Source organism: Zalophus californianus, chromosome 9, assembly GCF_009762305.2.
Source record: "Zalophus californianus isolate mZalCal1 chromosome 9, mZalCal1.pri.v2, whole genome shotgun sequence".
NCBI classification, from domain to species: domain Eukaryota; kingdom Metazoa; phylum Chordata; class Mammalia; order Carnivora; family Otariidae; genus Zalophus; species Zalophus californianus.
The window spans coordinates 51,987,577-51,998,893 of NC_045603.1; positions in this window are offsets into that span (position 1 = coordinate 51,987,577).

Sequence of the window (11,317 nt, forward strand, 5' to 3'; positions counted from 1 at the left end):
GCTGATTCAACTCTCCAACCTGATTCAGTCTTCTTAACATTTCTGGATAAAGTTTCCATCTCCTCCATTAGCAAAAGACAAACTTTCCAGAATTTTATGTTCTTGGGGTCAGGTCTCTGTCTTCCATACTGAAATGTAGATAATCTTCTAAGGAAAATTTTATGGCTGGAAGGAAATCTAGGTCCAGAGGGGTGAGGTGACTTGACCAACGGCTCATACTTTTTTGGTGTCTGAACTGGACTAAAATTTCTACATCTGTTCTCAGTTCTGTGTTCCTGACATTTATTGTAACTATGTCCTGGCCCCTCATCTCATCCCTTTTTTTTTTAAATGTTGTTTTTTGTTTTGTTTTGTTTTGCTTAACAATATCAGATGCTAATGACAAACTGCTTGAATTTAATCATAGATCTTAATGATCCAATTTCCAGTTTGACTCTGAATAATGTTAGTTCCTCCAAATTAAGTCCATTATCAAAGAATGACTCTGTGCTACAGTTGATATAAAACAAGGTAGTACAAATTTTAAAGGCAGTCCCAAAGAAGTTTCCAAAGTACTTTGAGTACAATCAATGGAATAATTATGTACACCCAATCAAGGTATTTTCTTATTCAAAACTGCCACTAAGTGAGGAAGTGAAAACTCTTTACTTACAGATTCTCATTTTTGGTCTTTTCTCTAGAAAATTATAATGTATTTTTTGTTTTGTTTCAGATTTGGCTTTTGTTGTTGTCATTGAGAATCTTTAGAGTGATATTTTTAAAAGAAAACAAAGCATTTTAAAATGGAAATAAACTCGTAATGATTTGGATTTGAAGGTGACATTGTTTAGAAGCAGTTAAGGCACAGTACTGAGGAAGTATCAGCTCTGAGCCATAACGAGGAATCAAAGAAAACTTCGTAATTTTCTAGCTGGAAGGATGGTGTTATTGTTTTTTTTTTTCTTTTTCTTTTTCTTTTTTTTTTTTTTAAGTAGGCTCCACAGCCAATGTGGGGCGAGATCAAGCATCACACGCTCTATCAACTGAGCCAGCTAGGTGCCCCTGGTGTTACTACTGATATAGAAGGAAAACGTGAGATGGAGAGCCATATTTTGAAGTGGATGATTTGCCTTACTCTCTTTTTTTGCCCAGTAAATTTTAAAGACAACTCAGTAATTTAGGTGAAAATGAAATGTTTATTATCAGGATTAGATGAGACTAGAGCAGCAAGAGTACCTTGTTTATAGTCACTAATCTTTAGTGTATCACCTGAAGGCTAATAGATGCTTAATATGTGTTTGTAGATGATAATGCATCACCAGCCTTGGATCACTCTACAGATTTACTTTTCATAGTGTCTCTGGTACCTACTACAGGATCTGGCATATTTTAGGTGTTTAGTAAATATTTGCTGGTTGAATTCTTTTTTTTTTTAAGGATTTTTTTTATTTGAGAGAGAGAGAGGGAGAGAGCTGGGGAGAGGGGCAGAGGCAGGGGGAGAAGCAGACTCCCTGCTGAGCAGGGAGCCCAATGTGGGATTTGATCCCAGGACCCTGGGACCATGACCTGAGCCAAAGGCAGATGCTTAACCGACTGAGCCACCCAGGTGCTCCTTCTGGTTGAATTCTTATTAGTATTAAAAAATGAATTTATGTTACAGCTGGTATATTTCTTAGCTAGGTGGATGTACTGGGAATTGAGACCACCTGTAGCCAGATAGCTTAAGTATCAGGACTGAGAACTAGCTTAAGTATCAGGACTGAGAACTCGGGCCATCTACACTAACATGACTTTTCTCTTATTTGTTTTTGTAAATTCTTACCCAAGAGGATAAGGCCATAAACTAATAACTAAGTTCACTGTTTATTTCAGGAAATTCCTGCAAACTAGTTAATCTGAACAAACAGCTCACTCTTCTTGGCAAATATTGTTTACCTGAAATAGATGGTTTATCTGGGCAAATACTTCACTTATGAAACTTATGAAATACTTTACTTATGAAAAAACGTCTTAGTTATCCGGACTCGTTTCAAAATCAGTGTAGTGGTGTGCCCACCAATTAGGGTGTCCACCTGTCTCGGTTTGCCCAGGACTGAAGGGGTCCCTGGGATGTGGGGTTTTCAGTGCTAAATCTGGGAAAGTACCAGAAAACCAAGGACAAACTGGCCACCATACCACCAGCCCTAAACTATTATGTCAAAAACTTTGCTCAATCCCCAGAACAATTCCCTCTTAAAAGAGCTGTCTTAAGCTATTGTTACTCAGCCTCCCATATCCTATAAAGTATCACTGGCTGTCTTCCTCCTTCTGAGGCTACTAAGCTCCTGTCAAAGCATTGTTCTTCCTTACTGTCGTAGATTTAATAAGCTTAGCTTTCCTTAATCGTCAGGTGATTCTGGCGGTCTCTTGGGGAGATGGCAGTTGCTGTACGTATATTTTTGTTCTGTCTATCTTTTCTGTGGGAGTGAGAATTATTTATGGAGTTAATAGAGAGTATCTATTTTATAACTACATAAAACACCCACTGTGTCAATGCACACTCAAGGGCTACTAACTAATGGTTAGTTGAGTTTTGCTATAGAGAATGATATGCAAGTTAAAACTAATATGGGGTTGAGGTTGTCTTGAGTAGGGAAGAGGACCATGCAAATGGAGGTGTTGTTCTACTTCAAACTACAAATGACTGTACAATTTGAAAATAAATTACGGTGATGTATTTAGGTTACAAAGGAATGAATCTTCGAATTGATCTCAACATAGCAGTATTCATTTTCCTTTCTCTTTGTTTTTAATATGTGAGCTATGGCTGAGAGCTACTTTCTGTATATTACTGGAATCTCCTCAGGCAGGGATGGGTGAATGCAGAGAGGAGGAAAGACAAAGAGAATTGGTGGGGAGGTGAAGCAGTGTGGCAAAGGAGATGAAGTCAATACCCTCTGAGTTTGGGGCTCCAGGGATCGGGAACCAGACCTGGGAAGGTAAAAGGTGGGAGGGAAGGTATAGGTAAAGGAACATGAGATAAATTAAACTAAAGCAAGTCTAAACATTTTATTTGGTGAAATTTTCTTCTCTGTCTGCAAAAGGAAAAATTATTAATCTATAAAATATTAAGAAAGAAGTCCTAATGCCTTCTTGCCAGGTGCCTGAGAAATAGTACACATTTATTCTTAGAAATCCACAGTACAATTTTTTTTATGATACCTGGCCAAAATTCTTCCCCAAGCTTATCAATGTTTCAGTAATACTTAAGAAGTGTATTAACTGCTTTGAGAGATTTCTTTACAGATTGCCTGGCCAAAAGACTTTGTTTCAAACAAAGTTGTTTTTTGTTTTTTGTTTTTTTTACAGTCAGATACTTCTGGTAGAGTTGACCATGTAAGAGCCTTTAAGTCATTAACTATACTTATATTAAATTTATAAGAATCAATCCCAATAAGGTACAGTTTTTTCTCTATAAGTATGGTGATGATACAAATAAGTAAAGAAAGTCTCCTGAAATTTGTTGACATTGGGAAATAAGCAAATTGTAATTTTTTTTTCCTTCCGAAGATTTATCTATTTATTTGAGAGAGAGAGCGCAAGCGAGTGGGTGGGGAGAGGTGGAGGGAGAGGGAGGGAGAGAATCGCAAGCAGACTCCCCACTGAGCACGGAGCCTGAGGCAGGGCTTGATCTCACCAACCGCACCCTGAGATCACTCCCTGAGCCGAAATCATGAATCAGACACTTTACCCACTGAGCCACCCAGGCGCCCCAAATTGTAATTTTTTTTTAAACAACCAACTAAACAACTAACAAAAACCAAACACAGTTAGAATGTAAAGGTTAGAGACGGAAGAATCATGAGGTGATATGGAAGGTAGATGAGTAGAAACAGGTCCTGTGCAAACATCACTTCTTTTGCCAATCTTTCTCTCACTGCCCCCGCCCCCAGCAGCCTCTGAGCTCTATATACAATTTCATCACTGCTGTAATGTTTCATTACAATTTTTGTGTATTACACGTAATCCACTAGCTTTAATCAAAAGCTATTTAAGATTATTACTTTTATATGCATAAATGCTAGGGATATCTGAAGACTCTGTTTTACTATAAGCTCTCTGGGTGGGCATCATAGCCGCTGAGAGTGATTCATGGCAGCTAGAACCCATGTGGCTCCATCTCTAATTTACCACTGATTTCACATGCATTTGTTAGTTTTCTAATAATAGCTTGGAGAAGTCTACTGAAGAGCCCTAAGTGTGATATAAGTGTTTCAACCTCTTTTAGTGCTTATTAGTTAAATCTTTTTGTGTGTGTTTATTTTTTATTTTTTTAAAGATTTTATTTATTTGACAGAGAGAGGCACAGCAAGAGAGGGAACACAAGCAGGGGGAGTGGGAGAGGGAGAAGCAGGCTTCCCACTGAGCAGGGAGCCTGACTCGGGGCTCGATTCCAGAACCCTGGGATCATGACCCGAGCTGAAGGCAGACGCTTAACGACTAAACCACCCAGGCGCCCCTGTGTGTGTTTTTTTAAAGATTTTATTTATTCATTAGAGAGAGAAAGCACATACGCAGGGAGAGAGGCAGAGGGAGAGGGAGAAGCAGACTCCCCGCTGAGCTGGAAGTCCTGATGTGGGGCTCCATCCCAGGACCTGGAGATCATGACCTGAGCCTAAGGTGGATGCTTAACCATCTGAGCCACCCAGGTGCCCTGAAATCTTTCTGTGTTTTTTGCACATCTCAGTTTTGTGCTTCCAGGAATGTTAACATTTAGTATATTCCTCAATTTTGACTTCCCATCACAAGGTCTTGATGGCTTGTTCATATTCCTTTAAATCCATCAACTTCACACATTTGTATTTCTATTAACTCACCTTGATCTCTTCTTTCCCAACAGAATAGAAACTTCAGACTAATACTGCACATCCAGTAGTCTGAGATTTACTTTTATTTTCATAAACTCAGCTGTGTTTGTTTTATACCAGGTTTACTGTTAGCTACCTCAAATGGATTGGATAGCAGTCCGGTTTTTCTTAGGCCCTCAAACAGTTTATATGGCATAGAAAATACTTAATCCTTGACAGTTTCATTGTACTTTCCACTAATATTCACTGGCCCTAGAACTATTTTTGGAGATAACTCTTTAATAACACCTCATTGGGCTCATTCCTGTTTGTAATACTTCATGAGTCTATTTTGGCAATTTTAATTTTCCAAGAGAAAAATTTACATCATTGGGATTGAAAAATATTCAGACATATCCCTTTTCTAATTTCTAATTTCTTTTTTGGGGGAGGTTCTTTTATATTAAAATTTTCAGATTTTATATTTGATTATTTGTTTTCCCCTCCCTTTCCAACCATCTTCAGATTTATTTATCAGTTCTGTCGTTTTTCTATTATGCAATTACTAGATTGTGCATTATTTTTTTCTTTCTGTTTTCTTGTTTGTTTGACCTTTTCCCTAGTTTCTTCAATTGGAAAGTTGGTTTAAAATTTTCATCATTCTGGGGTGACTGGGTGGCTCAGTGGTTAAGTGTCTGCCTTCGGCTCAGGTCATGATCCCAGGGTCCTGGGATCGAGCCCCGTGTCGGGCTCCCTGCTTTGCGGAAAGCCTGTTTCTCCCTCTCCCACTCCCCCTGCTTGTGTTCCCTCTCTCGTTGTGTCTCTCTCTGTCAAATAAATGAATAAAAGTCTTTAAAAAAATAAATAAAATTTTCATCATTCCTTCTTAATAACGAAATCATAGAAACCTATTAACTTACCTCTACGGCCTTGGTCATATTCTGAAAGTGTAATATTTTTAATCTTTGCTGTTTGGGTTTTTATTTAATCTGATAGTGATTATAGGGGAGTGTGGGGGTATTTCATTTATTTATTTATATTTTTATTTATTTTATTTATTTTAGAGAGAGAGAAAGAGAGAGTGTGAGCGAGAGGGGTGAGGAACAGAGTGGGAGGGAGAAGGAATCTGAAGCCAACGCCCCACTCAGCATGGAGCAGAGCTGAAACCCACGATGGTGAGATCATGACCTGAGCCGGAACCAAGAGTGGGACGCTTAACTGACTGAGCCCCCAGGCGCCCTGAGAGTGTGGGGTATTTTAATTACCAAATGGTAAACATTTAACTTGGCTTTTTAATTTTACCAGTGTGATGGCCGAAATGATATTTTGTTGTTTTAATGATCAATTCTCTGGTTAACGGTGAGTTTAAGTATCTTTTAATATATTTATTTTTATTTTCCTCTTCTGTGAATTGTCTGTGTGTTTTGAACAGTTTTCTATTGTTTATCTTTTACTTTTGATTGTGGGACTTCTTTATTTACTTTATATTGCAATCGTTTGTTTTTTATATATATTACAAATGCATTATTCTGATTTTTGGCTGGTCAATTAATTTCAATTATACTGTCTTTTATAGTAAAGACATTCCAAATTTGGACATAGTTAAATTTATCGATCATTTCTTTTATAGTTTGGTATGTGTGTGTGCGTGCATGCATCCCTTTTTTTTAAGATTTTATTTTTTTAATTTTTAATTTATTATTTTTTAAAAAGACTTTATTTCTTTGACAGAGAGAGAGACAGCGAGAGCAGGAACACAAGCAGGGGGAGTGGGAGAGGGAGAAGGAGAAGCGGGCTTCCCACTGAGAAGGGAGCCCGATGCGGGGCTCGATCCCAGGACCCTGGGATCATGACCTGAGCCGAAGGCAGACGCCTAACGACTGAGCCACCCAGGTGCCCCTAAGATTTTATTTTTAAGTAATTTGTCACACCCAGTGTGGGGCTTGAACCTGCAACCCTGAGATAAGGAGTTCCATGCTCCACTGACTGAGCCAGCCAGGCACCCCTGCACGCTTGTATTCTTTAAGAAAAACTTCTCTGGATAATTCTGTTAATTAAAATTGTATTGGATTTCTAGAATAATTTAGGTAGAGTTGACATGTTACAATATCGAGTCTTCCCACCTGTACATATTACAAGTTATCCCAGTAACAATTATTGATAGACTATTCTTTTTTTTTTTTTTAAGATTTTATTTATTTATTTGACACAGAGAGAGACACAGCGAGAGGGAACACAAGCAGGGGGAGTGGGAGAGGGAGAAACAGGCTTCCCGCTGAGCAGGGAACCCGTCATGGGGCTCGATCCATCATGACCTGAGCCGAAGGCAGACGCTTAACGACTGAGCCACCCAGGCACCTCTGATAGACTATTCTTAAATGACTGATCTGCGATGCCTCCTCTGCAACATCAGGCTTTCTTGTATGTGTGGATCTACTTCTGATTTCTCTGCTTTTCCTGTGTCATTTACTACAACTGTAACCATCTCAGTTACTATATACTACATGTCTCAGGACAGATATTATTTACCAATATTTGTATCCCTTCCCCAGAGGAGAATATATAGTCTCGGCCTGTTGATTGACTTCACGTGTGAATACAATTTGCTTTGGCTAATAAAACTTTGAGCAGAAGCATCGTGCGGGACTTCCAGGCAGAAGCTTAGGAGGCAGCATGAGCCCTGCCATTCTCTTTTCTCTGTCACTGTGACTGGCATGTTCTGGATGGTTTCTTTGCCCTCATCCTGGTGCTGCTGGACTGAGGGTGACTATTATGCAGGGCCCCACTGTTGATCAGCTGGGGACATATGCTGGTGTGAGAAAAACTAACCTCAGGTGTTATAGGCCACTAAGAGTTTAGGATTGTTTGTTACCTCAGTATTACTTACCTTTTCCTAACTGATACAGTGATGTTTGGAGAAGTGTCTGACAAGAGCTTGGGAGTTTTTTTGCCTTCAGAAAATTAGTCTAGTAAAATCTATCCACAATGTGGTGATTTGTCTATTTTGGTAGTCAAGCAAGTGATTGTAAATATCTTCTGGAATATCCAAGAACTGTCTTGCTTCACAGGACAGGGATTAGTAGTCTTCTCAAGAGATACAGGTAGAGAGGCCCTTGAGAACAAAGTATTCAATATTGAAGAGTTTTGTCCTTATCCTGAAGGCAGCAGGAATCTGGTGGATGGTCTTAAGCACTCATTTATTCATTCAACAAATACGTATTGACCAGTGACCCTGTGCTCCTCACTATTTTTAGAGATGGCACCAGCTGTGAGCAAAATGAGTTCCTGCTCAAATGGACCTTCCTTGTGTCTGCATGACAAGTCACGTCCCAGACACTGTGGTAATAGAAGCACAGCCAACTCCGTAGTTTCTGACAGGACTGTTCTTGTTTATTGCCTTAAAATTTACTCTGAGAAAGTTTTGATCCATAGTTGGTGTAATCCATCCCACAAGGATGTATGGGTGCCTATGTGCAAGGAACTATGTGCAAGATATGTAACAGCCTAAAAAAACAACATCTGAATGATTTGGGCCAATTTTCCAGTTTAAACTAAGAATATTATAGGCTTGAAATGTATCTTGTGATTAAAGTAAATGTTGATGAAAGGAATTTAAATAATCTTTGTAATAGATTTTGTGCTCTTTGCTCTGACATTGTAGCTGTTTAAGTTAGCAAAAAGAAAAAAAATGTTAGGTAACCGAAATGAAGTTGTCCAAAGAAAATCTCCTGAAAATTTTGGAATAAACCAATACCGCCAAGATGAATTATTCTAAACGGCAGAAAGGAAACTGCATTTAAAGAAAGTGAACAGAGGAGGGAGCTGCAGATAGAATTTTAACTATATGAATGCAACTGTTTTTGTATTTGCGATTTCTGATATATACTAACATAAATGATCACATTCATTAAAAATTGTATTACACATAAAAATGACATGTTTCTGTATCTGTGAATTGGTAGTGCTTGCTTGGGGAAAAGAATGTCACAGGGTCAATTCTAGATTCGTGATTAAAGATATTTACATTCAGAAATGTTTCTTTCATGAGGAAACCATGTTTCCAAGGTTACTCCAATCTGGGGGGCAAACTGAATAATAATAACACTTTAAAGATTTTATTTATTTATTTGAGAGAGAGAGAATGAGAGATAGAGAGCACGAGAGGGAAGAGGGTCAGAGGGAGAAGCAGACTCCCTGCCGAGCAGGGAGCCCGATGCGGGACTCGATCCCGGGACTCCAGGATCATGACCTGAGCCGAAGGCAGTCGCTTAACCGACTGAGCCACCCAGGCGCCCAATAATAACACTTTAAAAAGAAGAAAGATTTCTCTGGCTTTGCCACCATTCAGTGTGCATGGACGCATATTTCTGAGAAGTGGCTTACATGTGATACACTATATTTATCTGCCTCCTCTTTCACTGGTTTGCTGCTGATGCTTTCTGTATGCAGCAGCTAGGCAAGGCCCAGGGCTATCCCTACTGGTTCTGGGAGATGTCTACCCTGATACTGCCTATTGCTATCGGTGGTACTAATCTCTGTGCTAAGGGGCCTTTTGTCACGGCCAATACCGCTGGCATGATATCCACTGACTCTCCAAAATATTGTCACCAATGCCATTTTTTCCATAGCTCCTTTATCCTCTACTCATTTTTCATCCTAAGTAGATCTCTTAAGCCTCAGAATATGCTCAGTCGTGCTTAAAACCCAGAATAAAGGCAGTTTAGAATCAAGCTTGAATCTCAGGAACTTTTAGGATAATTGTATTGTTATTCTTTGCAAAAGTCAGAGATAGAGGAGGGAGACCCGTATTGGTGAGTATATCTGAGACAATGTCTAGTCTGAACTTGCTCATGGAAGTAAGGATATAAATGTTTCCAGTAATTATTCCTCAAATAACCCATTATCTATAATTTTTCTCATCATTCAAATACATGAACAGAGCTGGGCTATGTGTTTTCTTGTCTTAGACCAATTCTAGTCTATGTATATGAACAAGTTTAATTTGGTAATACTTACCTCTAGAGGTAACTTATGCTCTTTGGAATGTATATAAAATTCTTTCTTTCTTTCTTTCTTTCTTTCTTTCTTTCTTTCTTTCTTTCTTTCTTTCTTTCTTTCTTTCTTTCTTTCTTTTTATTTCTTCCTTCCTTCCTACCTTCCTTCCTTCCTTCCTTCCTTCCTTCCTCCTTCCTTTCTTTCTCTTCTTTCTTTCTTTCTTTCTTTCTTTCTTTCTTTCTTTCTTTCTTTCTTTCTTTCTTTCTTTATTTCTTTCTTTATTTCACTTCCTACTTACTTACTTCTTCTTTCTTATTTCTTTCTCTTTTATAAAACAATTGTCCACATGTCTCTCACATTTCTGCATGTCTTGTGAGCAAAGGCATTGGCCATCTTTGTTCTGGGCTTTATTTCAAGCAAACAGACTTGGAAGATGGAGATAGAGTCTTCTCCTGGAACAAAAGCAGGGTTGCTCACTGTCCAGTATCAGAAAGACAATGATTTAACTTGGGGCAAAGAGTTCAGGCAGACTTACCACCCATTATAAAAGCTTTCTATGCTTGACGAAAACACGCTGCATGTGCAGCATCCACTTGCAACCCCTACCCCCATACATGCACATATATTTTGATTATGCTAGTAGATTGTAGGTTGTATGCATTTGTCAAACCTCATCAACATTTAAAATAAATGCATTTAATTGCATAGAAATTGTACCTGAATAAAACTGATTTGAAAAAATGTAGCATCCAGAACAGAAAAGAACTGAGCCTAGTGCATTAGTTGATAACTCATTAGCATGAAGTAGAACTGGGCTGTTCTCTACTTTGTTATATGCTCTACTGAGTTTCCATGAATTGTATTGACAAAGTATGCAAAAATCTGTATTGGGCAACCACAATGTGCAGAGTACTGTGCTATGAGTGATATAAACAGTAGATAGCAACGGTGTCTGCCTTTCAACATATCCTCAAATTACCAAAACAGAAACAGTACGAGTAGGTCATATGGAAATAGAATAGACAATAGGCACTATATTTTCTGTCTCACCTATGAAGTTACAAGCTCTGAATTATCAGCAGCAGGTTATTGGGAAATACAAATTACTTTTTAAAAAATATTTTATTTTTAAGTAACCTCTACACCCATCATAGGGCTCGAAATCACAATCCTGAGATGAAGAGTTGCAATGCTCTACCAACTGAGCCAGCCAGGCGCCCCAATACAAACTACTTTTTAAGAGATTGATTATAATAGTTCAACCAAAGAAAAATACTTGCATGTAAATAGTTTGAAATTAGAGCAAGTAACAGAAAATGTAAGCTTGTAGGATGGTCTGGTTTATAAGGTTTTTGAGCCATGATCCCTTTCAGGGAAAAAAATATCTGAGATTCTGTTACTGTGAATACTTTTAACTACATTCAACCAACATTATTCATATGATGCAGGCTTTGGGTCCATGAGTAATAGCTGACATTTCTTCTTGTAACCGAAACACATATTACATATGTTTTACT